The sequence below is a fragment of the Mustela nigripes genome, chromosome X (assembly GCF_022355385.1).
Source record: "Mustela nigripes isolate SB6536 chromosome X, MUSNIG.SB6536, whole genome shotgun sequence".
NCBI lineage: Eukaryota > Metazoa > Chordata > Mammalia > Carnivora > Mustelidae > Mustela > Mustela nigripes.
The window spans coordinates 1,522,502-1,536,343 of NC_081575.1; the positions used below are offsets into that span (position 1 = coordinate 1,522,502).

Sequence of the window (13,842 nt, forward strand, 5' to 3'; positions counted from 1 at the left end):
ATGTCTCGGGGCACCTGGGTGGCTCAGTGGGTTAAAGCCTCTGCCTTTGGCCCAGGTCATGATCCCAGGGTCCTGGGATCGAGCCCCACATCTGGCTCTCTGATCAGCGGGGAGTCTGCTGCCCTTCCTCTCTCTCTGCCTGCCTCTCTGCCTACTTGTGACCTCTGTCTGTCAAATAAATAAAGAAAATCTTTAAAAAATATATATATAATGTCTCGAGGTACCTGGGTGGCTCGCTCAGTTAAGTGTCGCCTTTGGCTCAGATCGGTCCTGCTTCAGGCTCGCTGTGCAGCAGGGAGTCTGCTTCTCTGTCCACCTAGTCTCCTGCTGGTGCTGTCCCTCTCTGTCTCTCAAGTAAATAAATTTTTTAAAAAACATAATGTCTCTTTTAAGCAGCATCTTCCTGGAGTTTTTCCCCCACTTTTTTTTTTAAGATTTTATTTATTTATTTGACACAGAGAGAGATCACAAGTAGGCAGAGCAGCAGGCTGAGAGAGACGAAGAAGCAGGCTCCCCACTGAGCAGAGAGCCCGATGCGGGGCTCGATCCCAGGACCCGGGGACCATGACCTGAGCCGAATGCAGAGGCTTAACCCACTGAGCCACCCAGGCGCCCCTTTTCCCTGCTTTTATCCAGCCTGGCAATCATTGTTTATCCATTAACATTCTAATGTATTTACCAAGATGTGTGTAGGAGTGTGTGTGTGTGTTTGTGTGTGTTGCCAAATTTAAATGACAATACATATCACCGGGTATTTGTATACAGTTCTGTGCATTACATCTTCACTGTGATGTAGCATTCCCCACTCTCTGCACACTGGAGCTTTTCCATCCTACCAGCATGAGCTCTGCGCCCTTGAACCAGTACTGCCCCCCGCCGCAGGACACACACACATGCAGGCGCACACACAGTTCTGCTTTCAGGCAGTTGCGCCATCCAAGAGGAGCAGCAGAGGGAGAGGGAGAAGCAGGCTTCGCGCTGAGCAGGGAGCCTGATGCGGGGCTCGATCCCAAGACCTCGGGATCATGACCTGAGCCCAAGGCAGACACCTCACCCAGGCATCCCCCCCTTTCTCCTTTTTTTCATCTTTACCCTCATGCATCCCTGCATTTATCCCCTCTTGCCTTTGACACTGTTCTTTTCATATATTTTAAATCCCCTAAAGGCATTGCTGCTGTTATTTTCACGTGCGCTCACTCACATGCTCCCTTCCTAGTGCAGACTGGTTCTTCCATCCTGGATCCATCCGTTCCTCCCTCCCTCCCGTTTTTTCTCAAGTTACTTCATTTCTTAGCAGCAAATTGGGTCAAGAAAAGGAGCGGGGACCATCACTATAGGAGACGCCAATAAATATTCTGATTTTGACTACTCCTATAAACATTACCAAACACCCTACGCGGGTCCCACAGCATAGACTTGGGTCTATTTCAAAGTAACATTGTACATAATAAATATGCTATAGAGGAAATGTGCATTTCCTTCATGTGTTTATTAAGAGGGCTGGGGCGAATATGGTAGGACCCTGGACAACTTTCTTTATTTTATTTTATTTATTTATTTGACAGAGAGAGATCACAAGTAGGCAGAGAGGCAGGCAGAGAGAGAGGAGGAAGCAGGCTCCCCGCTGAGCAGAGAGCCTGATGCGGGGCTCGATCCCAGGACCCTGAGACCATGACCCAAGCTGAAGGCAGAGGTCCAACCCATTGAGCCACCCAGGCGCCCCTGGACAACTTTCTTTCTTTCTTTCTTTCTTTTAAAGATTTTATTTATTTATTTGACAGAGAGAGATCACAAGTAGGCAGAGAGAGAGAGGAGGAAGCAGGTTTCCTGCTTAGCAGAGAGCCCGATGCGGGGCTTTGAGCCACCCAGGTGCCCCTGGACAACTTTCTTAAGATAGAATTCATCCCCCCAGCCGTGGACAAGAGTTCCAGTTTCTCCATGTTCTTGTCACGCCTTGGTACTATCCATCCGTCTGATGGCAGCCATTCTCATCGGTGAGAAGTACTATCTTCCGGCACTTTCAATGTCCACAGCCTTAATGACTGATGATGTTGAGTCTCTTTTCATGTGTAGGATCATTTCCCTCAGCTTAAAGAACTCCCTGCTACACTTCTTACAGTACGGGCTGGCTAGCTTCGAGCGGCCCCAACCTTGGCGGGAAACGTGTTGATTTTCCCGCCACCTTCTTCTTCTCCTTCTCCTCCTTCTTTTTCTTTTTTTGCCTTCACTTTTAAAGGTTCCTCTTCTGGGTATGGACCTGCATGTTGGCCATCTTTCTCTTTCAACCCCCACAGGCACTGTCCTATCAGCTTTCGGTCTTTCCGTTGGAGAGCTGCCGGCCGTCACAGTGCCTTCCCGGGCCACTCTGAAGAGTCCTCTGTCTGGGATTTTCAGCAGGTTGACTGTGCTGTGCCGGCTTCTGGTTTTCTTTATATCTACATTGTTTAATGCTCGTAATTTTGTAACCTCCTTCAGTCTGGGGTTTTGGAAAATTCCAAGCCATTATCTCTTCCAGTATTGCTTCACCTTGAGGAACCAGAACCAGCACATCTTATCTTCTCCCATTTGCCCTGTACCGTCTGCCCTGCGCGCCGTGGGCCCGGGCAGGCCACGGCCGACCCGGCCACGCTTCCGAGCGCGCCCGCCCCTGCCTCACGCTCTGGCCTCGCGTCCTGCCCCCGCGGGGGCTCAGCACAGCCCAGCTTCTCGGCCTCAGCTCTGTCCGTGTGAGCACAGCGCCGTGGCTTCACAAAGAAAGAATAGCAAGATGTTCAACTCGGCCACGGGTTTACCGCCCGCCGCGACAGAGCCGTGGCCAGGCAGCGAGTGGGCTCCGACCCAGCTCCTCCACTAGCGGCGGGCGGGGGTCGTTCTGGTCTGGTTTCGTTTTTCCTAAAGATCCCCGAGAGCCAAGTCCTGGTCTCTGAGTCGCCCGTTGCCGCGGAAGCCCGAGGAGGCTTCAGGCTGCCCGGGGGAGGCTCTGGCCGGAGGGCCCGGGTGGGCCGCGGCTCCGCAGGCGGAGGAGAGGCCGGAGGAGAGGCGGGCGGAGAGCCCGGGCGCACGAGCCGCGGGCAGAGAGGGGCGACTTCTGCCGCCTTCGTTCCGTGTCCCCTCACCAGACTGCAACTGTGACACCGAAGCATTCCCGGCTGTTGTTTTTCTAGAAGAGAATGGAAGTCAGCGGGCGGAACAGTGAATGGGCCGGGCTTTCTGCTGAGTCACTGCCTTCGCGGCTACCAGCCAGCACCGACGCCCCCGCTTCCAGCTCGTTTCTACGGCGACCAGCGAGCCGCGGGGAGTCCCGCCAACCTGGGATCAGAGGGGTCCCGGCCCCACGGGGCCTTTTTCCCCTCCCTAGCCAGAACACTTTTTAGAGTCCTTTTTTTTTTTTTTTTTTAAACAAACTTTGCCTTCTAAAAATACCTGCTCGTTACAAAGACATCCAAACTGCACAGAACAAGAAGAACCGTTTCTCGCTTTCCCGGCCAGGAGCGGGCCCCACGAACCTCCGCCGCCTCCCAGGACTCAAGCTACACTCGCCGACCTCCCCTTCCGGGCTCCGTGCAGATGAGCTTTATTTTTGCTCTTCGGCAAAACTGCCCCGTCAACACAGTACGAAGACGCTCTACGTAGCTTCAGCTGGTACTCTGGGGGCGGCAGCTGCATCGTTCCCGGCTTTTCTGTCTGTGCCTCGACCACCATAAACAATCTGGAATCCCTGCACGTGTATTTTTGTGGACTTGGGCAAGGGTATCGTTAGCTGAGACTTCTAGAAGCCGGATTACTAGGTCGTTTGGCTGCGTTGGAGCAAAAGTTTCACCTTTGTAAATCTAATCAGCGAAAAAGCAGAGTTTGCTTTTTATTTTCATTTCTTTCAGTAGGAGTGAGGTCAGACACTCCTTTATTCTCTTTACTAGACTTTGAAGTTCCTTCCTTTAAAAAAAATGAAAAAAAGGGCGCCTGGGTGGCTCAGTGGGTTAAAGCCTCTCCTTCGGCTCAGGTCTTGATCCCAGGGTCCTAGGATTGAGCCCCCCATCGGGTTCTCTGCTCGTCAGGAAGCCTGCTTCCTTCTCTCTCTCTCTGCCTGCCTCTCTGCCTACTTGTCATCTCTCTCTGTCAAATAAATAAATAATCTTTTTAAAAAAATGAAAAAAAAAAAAGAGGAAAAAGACTTATTTAATTATTTGAGAGAGACCAAGCCAGAGAGAGGACTTGTGAGCATGGTGGGTAAAGGCATAAGAAGCATCTCCAGCAGCTTCCACGCTGAGCTCAGAGCTCAACACAGGGCTGGATCTCATGACCCTGAGATCATGACCTGAGCCTAAACCAAGAATCAGACACTCAACTGACTGAGCTCCCCAGGTGCCCCAAAGTTCCCTTCCGTGCCCAATCTAGTCATAGCTCTGCTCAGATTCCCACAACTTTTTCTTATTGGTACAGAGTGGTCCTTCCGTATTCCCAATCATAACTTTGACCTGCACACACATGTGTTGTGAATACGCCTGGTTTGTGATGTGTCTTTGACTTGGTTCGTGGTAGTTTCCATGCAAAAATTTACTAATCTTTGACTTCAAGGCTTCTGGCTATCCCCAGTTCAAGATCATTTTGAAAGGTCACTTGTGGGGGTGCCTGGGTGGCTCAGTGGGTTAAGCCTCTGCGTTAGGCTCAGGTTATGGTCCTGGGGTCCTGGGAGCAAGCCCCGCATGGGACTCTCTGCTCAGTGGGGAGCCTGCTTCCCCCTGTCCCTTTGCCTGCCTCTCTGTCTACTTGTGATCTCTCTGTGTCAAGCAAATAAATACAATCTTTTTTTTAAAAGATTGTATTTATTTATTTGACAGAGAGAGATCACAAGTAGGCAGAGAGGCAGGCAGAGAGAGAGGAAGGGAAGCAGGCTCTCCGCTGAGCAGAGAGCCTGATGCGGGACTCCATCCCAGGACCCTGAGATCATGACCTGAGCCAAAGGCAGTGGCTTAACCCACTGAGCCACCCAGGCGCCCAAATAAATACAATCTTAAAAAAAAAAAAAAAAAAAAGAAAGAAAAGAAAGGTCAGTTGTGTTTTCTTTGTTAACAGTTTATCTTTTAACGTTTAAATGTTTGATGCAAAAGACCAACATTGATCTGATACACAGAGAACTGTGCCCAGCAAACAGAGGATACACACTTTTCAAGCACATACAAAACATTCAGAAAAATACCATGCTGTGGGCCACAGAAAAATTGTTCACCAATTCCAAGAAATGAAAATCAGATAGATTACGGAGTGCAGTGCTAAAAAATTAGGATGAACCAGGAAAAGACAGTACTTCCTCTCTGTACACTCCAACTGGAAATTTTGAAAAATATACTATTAACTCTTTTTTTAAGATTTTATTTATTTATTTGACAGAGAGAGATTATAATTAGGCAGAGAGGCAGGCGGGGAGAGAGCGGGAAGCAGGCTCCCCGCTGAGCAGAGAACCTTACTTGGGGCTTGATCCCAGGACCCTGGGATCATGACCTGAGCCCCTGAGCTAAAGGCAGAGGCCTAACCCGCTGAGTCATCCGGGCACCCCTATACTATTTACTTTTTCTCTAAGGAGGCTCCACATCCAACATGGGGCTCAAACTCAGAACCTCAGGATAAAAAGCTGCATGGCCCCACTCACTAAGCCAACTAGGCACCCTTTCAGCGGGAAGTTTCAAAACAGCCTTCTAAATAAAGTTTGGCCTGAGTCTGAAATTTAATTTAAAAATACTACATACTGGGGTTCCTGGGTGGCTCAGAGGGTTAAACTTCTGCCTTCAGCTCAGGTCATGATCTCAGGGTCCTGGGATGGAGCCCCGCATCGGGCTTTCCGCTCGGCAGGGAGCCTGCTTCTCTTTCTCTGTGCCTGCCTCTCTGCCTACTTGTGATCTTTCTCTGTGTCAAATCTTCTCTGTGTCAAATAAAATCGTTAAAAAAATAATACTACAGGGGCACCTGGGTGGCTCAGTGTGTTAAGCCGCTGCCTTCGGCTCAGGTCATGATCTCAGGGTCCTGGGATCGAGTCCCGCATCGGGCTCTCTGCTTAGCAGGGAGCCTGCTTCCTCCTCTCTCTCTCTCTGCCTGCGTCTCTGCCTACTTGTGATCTCTCTCTGTCAAATAAATAAATAAAATCTTAAAAAAAAAAAAGAACTGTTTAAAAAAAAATAAAAAAAAAATAATACTACATACTACATGTAACTTTATGCCGATACCTTTGAAATCCTTGATGAACTGAACGACATTTTTTGAAAAAGAGAACTCTCCAAAACTGTCTCAAAAAGAAGCAAAAAAACGGAACAGGACAAAAATCGTATCCGGGGTGGAGTTGCCAGGCACAGATCCAGACTGTAAAGGGCCAGAGGCCCGGCCATGTGACAGGCACAATTCACAGTCCTGTTCAATAAACCGATGTTGCCTTCCATGAAGGTGGTCACGTAAGGTGGGAGCCCAGGAAGCCTCGGTTGTTAGAAGACAAGAACTCTTCCCACACTCGGAGGCCCCGTCCAGCTGAGGCACACGGGGACTGGGCGGGGAGGCAGATGTGGCCCTGCCAGTGTGGCCAGCTGGCTTTGGACACTCGTCTGCATCTTTGGCTAGTTAACTTGGGAACCGAACACGACCTGCTTTAAGGACACGCACCGTCTCTTTCCACCAGAGCCACCAAAGGTAATGAGGAGGTCCCCAGCCCATCCTGATTGTAGCTCTGGGTTCTGGGCCCCCTTAAGAGACCCCCGGGAAAACCTGTTGATCAAGCAAAGCCGAGTTGACTGGACTCCGTGCAATGAGGAAGAACACCGCCTCGGCGGCGGAAACCGGGAGGTGCCCGTTTACTCGGCTCTGACCCAGGCTGACGACGGCGCCGGAAGGGATTTCGGTCCCGGACCTGCTCCTTGCGGCGACAGGAAGTCACACGGGTCTAGGAAGGGACATCGGTTTCAGTCGCACACGACAGACCCCCGCGCCCGCGGTGGTGGCCGCTCCCCTGCGAGTTGGGCCAAACCAAGCTTCTTGGGAGCGTGAGGCCCAGGCGCGCTGGTTTTAGCGGGTTCGGCGGGTCCTTCGCAGACGACGACGGGGGCCGAGCGCGGCTGCGGAAGGCCGGGGGTGGGGGGGCAGCGCTTGCAGGCCTCCGACAGGCCCTCTGACGAGGGCCCCATGGCACCCACTAGTGTCCTCTGGCGGGAGCTGTTACCCCGACAAAGGCTACTCGAATAATTTAATGTTTGGATAAATGGATTTGGGGGAAGTTCCTGAAATACACAATCAAGTGATTTGCAACTTCCTCTTCCTAGACAAGAACCGCAGGGGGTGCGGGAGTGGCGGGGAGCGTGAGTCCCGGACTCCCAAGGCCGGGTGACCGTCCACAGTTTCAGGTCCCGGCTGAGTAGCTCCCATCCTGAGGTCAAAAGCTGCCCCGCTCGCGCTCGAGGGAACCAATTCTCCTTGGAGTTTGCTGAGGGGCGTAAGGGAGTGGCAGTGGCCCTCCCAGCAACCCTGCTGTGTCACGCCAGCGCCCTGGCAACGGGGAGTGCCAGCTGGCGTGACATTTGAGGGGATTTGGTGGGCTGGTCCTCTGCACAACTCAGTGGCGGGGCTCCCAGCGTGGTGTAGCCGGAGCCATCGGTGGCCACCGTTGGGCCACGCCAGGAGATCGTGGCCTTTGAGCGGCCTGTCTCGCAGGCTCCGGCTGCAAGGATCGCCCACGGGAGGGCCAGCGGCCCGGAGCCGTGGCACGGGCGAGGCAAAGGGTGCGCAGAAGTGCTCGTGCAGGCGGTGCTGTGAACTGGGCGCTAGGCTCATGCTTGAAGATGAACAGCCTGGATGTCAGGAAGCAGAAGGAGAAGGACCACGGGAGTCCTAAGAAGCGACGGGCTTGGCCTCTGCTATGCAGAGGGGGATTCCGAGTCATGGAAGCAAGGTGGTCGCCCATGCGGGCAGAACCAGCGCGTGTGTCCACTCCCGCAGGCCTGCACGGCTCCGAGCCTGGGCGAAGTCGGACAAGCCTGAAGAGCCCGGGGGGCCCAGTCTTGAGTCAGGCCCAGAGAAGAGACTAGAATCCAAGCTGGCAAGATGATTCTGGCAGATGAAGCCGCAGGGCGCTTCCCGGACCAAGGGGGGCTGCCCGCTGGGCTCGCGGCCGCCGTATGTCTCCTGCGACCACAGTCAGAGCCGCGGCAGGGGCAGGAACCCTCTCCACGGGGGGGCTAGGGCTGTCACCAAGAGGAGCACTGACGGGCATCTCATCCAGCGACGCTTGGTAGAGTGACGACCCCAGCTCCCTCACGCGTCGGTTACTTTCTCTCGTTGTGGCGTAGCTGCAGGAAATGGTACAGAACAGGGCCCTCCGCGAGTTTCTTAAAATTCTCTCGCAGTTGAGTCTCTTGGAATTTTCCGCTGTACAATCATCTGATTTGCAAATAACGAGAACTTGGCTTTGTCCTTTCCAACATACACTCCTTGTGTTTCTCTTTTTCAGTGTCAAATAATAACAGTGATCTTGAGGATACCATCTTGTTCTTGGCTAATGAAAATGCTCCTGGCTTTCACCATTAGGCATAGCACTGCCTTTTGGCTTGGGATGTATATTTCTTTTTCTTTTTAAAAAAAGTCTTATTCATTTATTTGACAGAGAGAGACCGGGAGAGAAGGAACACAGCAGGGGGACTGAAAGAGGAGGAAGCAGGCTCCCCGCTGAGCAGAGAGCCCGATGCGGGGCTCGATCCCAGGACGCTGAGATCATGACCTGAGCCGAAGGCAGAGGCTTAACCCACTGAGCCACCCAGGCGCCCCTATTTCAACTGTTTGTAACAGTACAGTTCAGCGCCGTTTAAGCTCAAATCGCTCACATTGTCCCTGAGTATTTCCATCTTCCCAAACTGAAATCTGCCCCGATTAGATGTTTGCTCCCCAGTCGCCCCCCGGCACCCCCATCCTACTTTTCTGTCGTTCTGAGTTACTGCAGGCACCGCATAGAATGGAATTGTACACACTGTGTACCCTTTTCTCTCTTGGCTTATCTCAGGATGTTTTTGAAGTTCATCGGCATTGAAAGATACCAGAATTTTATTCCTTTTGGGGCCCCTGGCTGGCTTAGTCAGTAGGGCCATGACTCTCCATTGCTGGTTGTGAGTTTGAGCCTCATGTTGAGAATAGAGATTATTTAAAAATAAAATCTCTCTCTTTTAAGATTTATTTATTTATTTGTGGGGGGGAACCGAGGGAGGAGGAGAGAGTCTCAGGCAGACTCAGCTGAGGGTGGAGATCACAGCCTGAGCCAAAACCAAGAGCGGGACCCATCACTGATGGGGCCACCCAGGTGCCCCCCCCCAAATAAAATCTTTAAAAACAGAATTTTATTCCCCTTTAAGGCTGAATAACATTCCGTCGTAGGCTCTCCCATGTGATCCTCCGTTCATCGGGTGACTGTGCCTGGGCGGCCCCCTCCACCTGCTGTAAGTCACGCTGCTCTGTGCGCTGGTATGTGAGTGTCTGTTTCAGGCCCTGTCTCCGTTTGTTGGAGTCGACACCCAGAAGTGGAATTACTTCAAATACCTTTTAGACATCTACTGATGTCATGGTTTTCTCCATTGACACATTAATATCACTAACAATGGCAACATGATTCCTAATTGATTCATCTCTGCACTCTTGGAATGAACTCCCACTCTCGCTGGCTTGCACAGTGCCCTCATCACTCTCCAAAGTGTCCTCCTGTAGACGATAGGTTCCGTGGGCAGAGTTCAATACAGTGAAGCCACAAATACTATTTCTACTCTAGGGGTGAAAGGGGGGAGGTTCAGAGAGTTTAGGCCATCTGCTCAAGGCCACACTGCTGAATGGACAGACGTCACCCAGTTAAAGCAAAGGTGCATAGCAGGCCAAGTGCTGTATAAGGTGGGGCTGTAGCTCCTAGCAAGAACAGAAGCAGGAATAGGAGACAAAAAAGAGCAGGTTTTCCTGGGGTCCCTTTATTTTCCGTGACTCAGTACTATGGAATGACGCTTAGTACTAGAAAGGAATGTACACGCTAGTGTGTGTATAGAAGTGCCAAGTCATATGTTTCCATTTATGGGAAGTTCTAGAACATGCAAAACCAATCTGTGGTGATAGAGGTCATAGTAGTGTTTACCATTGGGGATTGGTTTCCTGGGGCCTCCAGTGTACGTGTGTGGAAAGTTCAAGTAATACCCTTAATAGGCTCATAGAAAGAATTTATGTCACCTTCCCCTGCTGTAAGGCTCACTTGAAGTCCCATCACCCACCAGTGTTATTATGTAGTTCTTTTTTATTAAAGTAGTTGTATTTTAAAAATTCTATAGGGGCACCTGGGTGGCTCAGTGGGTTAAGTCTCTGCCTTTGGCTCAGGTCATGATCTCAGGGTCCTGGGATCGAGCCCTACATTGGGCTCTCTGTTTAGCAGGGAGCCTGCTTCCCCCTCTCCCTCTGCCTGTCCCTCTGCCTACTTGTGATCTCTCTCTCTCTCTGTCAAATAAATAAATAAATAATCTTTAAAAAAAATTCTCACTGTGGTTTGTACAACTTTGCAGCGTGCGACGCCTGTGTTACTGCTTCTGACCTAGTTGCGCTGGGCTCCAAGAGTGTGGTCTGACAGCAGGTCTGCAAACGTACTAGCTTCTTGCTTGTGGCTATGAGGCCATCATTGGTTTTTGATGCCACTCATGGGCGTGGGGACAGGCACGGGGGGCACCGACCCATCTGAGCAACCAGAGTCACAGGCTTGTTCACATTTCCGGCAATGGCATCAAACTATTTTCTGTTTGACTGACATACCCTCAAGGAAACCCGTAGAAACCTGCTTCTCCGCCGCTGGATTCGTCTATCTCGCCCGGCAGTCCTGCCCGGTTTTGCTTTATGTGACTCGAAACGATTTTCACATTGTTCCCAAAATGTTCTTCTTTGGTCCCCAAAGCATATTTCACCTGATAGCAGGTGCTGAAGTGTGTCTTTCCTCTTAGTCTTTCACGTGTAACCTTGTGCACTCATACTTTATTTAGGTGTGTCTGGTAGCCGGCATATGCCTGGACATCGCAGTTTTTTTTTTTTTTTAAAGATTTTATTTATTTATCAGAGAGAGAGAGGGGGAGAGAGCGAGCACAGGCAGACAGAATGGCAGGCAGAGGCAGAGGGAGAAGCAGGCTCCCTGCTGAGCAAGGAGCCCAATGTGGGACTCGATCCCAGGACGCTGGGATCATGACCTGAGCCGAAGGCAGCTGCTTAACCAACTGAGCCACCCAGGCGTCCCGACATCGCAGTTTTGATACACTATGACAGTTTCTGACAGTGTCCCTGTCTGAAGTCCCCTCAGAGGTGACATGCGTTATCTGCAGTGGGTCTGGCTCAGTCCCTTGTGGGTGTCGCAGGCTCAGCGACCCTGACCTGTTGGGGTTGTACGATACAAGCAACAATCATCGGTGGGGGGGGGGGAGCCCATCTGATGGGGCGCCTGGGAGACTCAGTGGGTCAAAGCGTCTGCCTTCAGCTCAGGTCATGCCTCAGGGTCCTGGAATCGAGCCCCGCGTCGGGCTCTCTGCTCAGCGGGGAGCCTGCTTCCTCCTCTCTCTCTGCCTACTTGTGATCTCTGTCTGTTACATAAATAAATAAAATCTTTAAAAAAAAAAAAAAAGCCCATCCAAATGGCAGAGAGGAAGAGTTTCCCATGTCAGGTATTTCCGAACTGCTCACCGGACAAGGGTGGGGTTCTCCCGGGTGGAGCTGGTGCTGGGGGCCTCCTTCGTCCACCGCTGGCCTCCACCCCATCCCAGCGCGTGTGCTATCACAGTTCTGATCGGAGGCTTTTGAAAATCAAGAATGTCTTTTTCAAAGCTTCCCGCCCACCAGAATGGCCGTAAGGAAACAATAGCAACAAGAAAAGGGAGAACATCTGTGCGCCCAGGAACGGATACAGAATTGTTCACAGCAGCATTCTTCGTAAGAGCCAAAAGGGGGGAACGTGGTGACAGAGGAATGGATAAGTCATTACTGACGCATCACAAAGTGAATGAGCCTTGCAAACACGCTGAGCGAAAGGAGCCAGACACAAAAGACATTTACACCGGATGTGCGTTCCAGGTCAATCCACGAGATGAGTGGGCGCCGGGGGAAGGGGGAAGAAGGAGTGAGGAGCGACGGATGATGCCAACCGTCTGGAAGGAGACAGCGGTGGTGGTTGTTCAACCCTGTGAGTGGACTAAAACCCACCGAACGGGGAACGGTACGGGATGTGACTTCTGTCTCAACTGAAAAGTGTGTTTTCAAAATGATGTTTGGATCCCGAGTCCCGGTGATGAGGGCTCCAGTTACAAACAACAAAGTAGCAGCAACAGGAACTCAAAGGTCATTCAGCTTCTCTGAACTCGCTCTCCTAGACAGGAAGCCCCTAATTAGTGCCTGGCAGCTTTTGCCAGGCACGAAGGGCACTTACCCACGCAGATGCCCGCTGAGCTGCTCGCCCCCACCCCCCAGTCCTGGAACAAGAGAAGCAAGTGAGGCCCAGAGAACTTCCAGAATACCCCCGAAACTAGCCAGTGGCAAGAATCAACACTGATTTTTTAAAATGTGGTTAGGGGGTCCCGGGTGAGCTCAGTCGGTTGAGCAGCTGACTCTTGATTTCTGCCCAGGTCATGGTCTCAGGGTCCTGACATAGAGCCCCACGTTGGGACTCCATGTGGGGCATGAAGCCTCCTTGAGATTCCCTCCCTCCCTTTTCCTCTGGCCCTCCTCCTCTCCCCAACCCACTGCTCACTCTAAAAAACAATGTGGTTAAATACAGAGCCCATCCAATGTGCCACCTTAGCCATGCGCAAGCACACAGATCCACGGCACGAAGCGCATTCCTACGTCGTGCGGTGCGATCGTCCCCGCCATCCTTCCCCAGAACCTTCCCATCTTCCCGGACTGACGCTCGGCCCCCGCTGGATACTGGTGCCCCCTCGGTGTCCCCCAGCCCCCCGGCGCCCGCCATCCCGCGCCCCATCTCTCTGCGCCCGACTGCTCCGGGCGCCCGCCCCGGGTCGGATCGACTCCCGCGGCACCTGCCCTTTTGCGGCCGGCGTCCCTCGCTCCGAGGAATAGCTCCCGGGCTCACCCCGGTCACGGCCGGTGTCCGAGCTCCTGCCTTCTGAAGACGGAAGAATGTTCCGCTGCCTGGAGAGACCCCGTTTGGCTTCTCCGTTCATCCCTCGATGAGCCCTCGGGCCCTTGGGGCTGCTACTGGGACTCATGCTGCTACGAACGTGGGTGCGCATCTCTCCCCAGCCCCCTGCTTTCACCTCTACTTTAGATCAGGAGAGGCAACCAAGGAGGAAATGAAATTCCCGTTCAGCCCCGTTGCATGGACCGCAGTCAGTCCTCGGCCAGCACCGAGTGCCGGGGGTGACAGGGAGCCATGGGGACTCTGGCGGGCGGTGGTTCTGGCGACTTCTTGGTGACAGATCTGGGGACTTGTGCACAGGCAGATACTCAGAAGGGAGGCATGGACACAGCACCCAGGGAGGGATTACATCACTGGACACCCCAGGAGACCAGTTCTGCAGCCTGTGGGAGAAGGGTCTGGACCCTGCGTGGCGTTTATAGAAAGTTACGATGCACGTGAGACAGTCGCGAATATCGCTAGTGCATACTCTCCCCCCAGGAAAGGGATGAGCAGGTGGGGGAACAGGGTATCCCCAAGCCTGGGTGGGGGTTACCTCTGGGGCAGGAAGGCCGGGGTGGGGCTCCCACTTCATCTGCCAGGTTTCGTGTCTTTCAGAGGAAGAGCCCTGAGCCAGCCGAGGCGGGGACAGTGCACACACCCCGGCAGAGGCCCCAGTGGCAGTC

General features: G+C 52.5%; 1 protein-coding gene across 5 annotated transcripts in view; it reads left to right on the forward strand.

The window, feature by feature from the left end:
- Window positions 1–12,305, forward strand: part of IRAK1 (interleukin 1 receptor associated kinase 1) — a 36,787-nt gene extending 24,482 nt beyond the window's left edge. For all 5 annotated transcript variants that reach the window (XM_059385737.1, XM_059385733.1, XM_059385735.1 and 2 more), the window contains one exon: window positions 12,296–12,305. The gene's annotated coding sequence lies outside the window, so the exon portion shown is untranslated. The remainder of the gene's footprint in view (window positions 1–12,295) is intronic.
- The last annotated feature ends 1,537 nt before the right edge of the window (window positions 12,306–13,842 follow it).